Source organism: Sesamum indicum, linkage group LG12 (genome assembly GCF_000512975.1).
Source record: "Sesamum indicum cultivar Zhongzhi No. 13 linkage group LG12, S_indicum_v1.0, whole genome shotgun sequence".
In the NCBI taxonomy this organism is placed as follows: Eukaryota; Viridiplantae; Streptophyta; class Magnoliopsida; order Lamiales; family Pedaliaceae; genus Sesamum; species Sesamum indicum.
The window spans coordinates 3,131,805-3,133,296 of NC_026156.1; positions in this window are offsets into that span (position 1 = coordinate 3,131,805).

Consider the following 1,492-nt stretch of genomic DNA (forward strand, 5'->3'; position numbering starts at 1 on the left):
GCACACACCACACACACATATACACACACCACACACACACACACACCCCACACACACACACATAAAAAAAAGATGCATAGACAAGGAATTGGAAAACCCTAAAAAAGAAAGGGGTATTATTCAGCATAACTTCTCAAGTTTCTGGTTGATAAAATTGAAAAACAAATGCAGTAGCTTATTTGAATATATAAAAATATATTCGTTGACATCATGATCGCAACAGAAACCTGCTACACCAGATCTTAATTTTCAGAGAGGTTGATCCAGAGACTGGATAATATTAATGACAAAATCATTGCCCTAATACAATTTCATATATAAAACATACTGGGAAATGCTGCAACCTTCTTTGCTCCAATAATAGCATAGGGTTCAAAAGAGCAGCAATAGTTAAGCTCTTCTTGATGCCCACATGCAGGCTTCCCCAAAGCATTGTATAACAACCAACAAGTAAAACAATTTCAAATTTAATAAAATTTCAAAACATTACAGGAATATTTCAACTAACAGGACCAATCACATGTCGGAATCACACATAGCATACTCAGTAAATATCAAAATTTTCTTACAACTAGAAGAATAGAGCAATTAAAATGATACATTATATCAAACTGAAAAACAGCAAATGCACCAAACTAATGCACTGTCCACTATGATAGGAAACTATTACCACTCAAATATGTATTAAACTGCCAATAAGTACCTGAAGGCAGAAAAATAACAGAACCTTGGGCGGGTGAATTATTAGTTATTTACCTGATAAACAGTAAGCCACATGTAAGCACAAGCACGAGTTAAGCATCAACTACACCATATATACCTGATTAATTGTTCCTGAGCAAAAGCACCATTGTCCCTCTTCCATGCGAGTACCCAAAAATAAAGGTGATGCTACAGAAATTACCATGTGATTCAAGGGTGAAAATTATAGATACTGCAATTAGCAGAAAGAAAATCAAAATGGCTAAACACACCAAAGTCAGGGTTCAAAACTACAATATTTTGTAGTGGTTGCTGGCAACCAATTCTAGAATTGGTTAGCATATCATAATCATCCAAGGCATTTATCAGATTCTATCAATCTTTCACTCATTTTCTCTCACTATATACCTCTAGTAAAATAAATCAATCGAAGACCATTCTTGCTAACGAGATATACTGAAAGCAAAAAGGAAGAGAGACAATGCACTCTCTCCTGTCTTGTTATTGTTCTTATTTCAATAAATTGTCTTTCATATCAGATAAACAAAAATGAGAATACATATCTATGCAACCACACAAAAATATTATAAAGGACATAAATAAACCAGAAAGAAATACAATACCCGTAATGAACATAAAATGTTGCGAAACTATGGTGACATCCTGCACGAGAAAAAAGATTGTGTAGAAAGAAATGAAGACTAAGAAATTGAATGAGAATGGGAAATGTAACAAGATGCAGATGACATTCGTTGGCGAAGAAAAATAAAATCAATACATCACTTCTTCT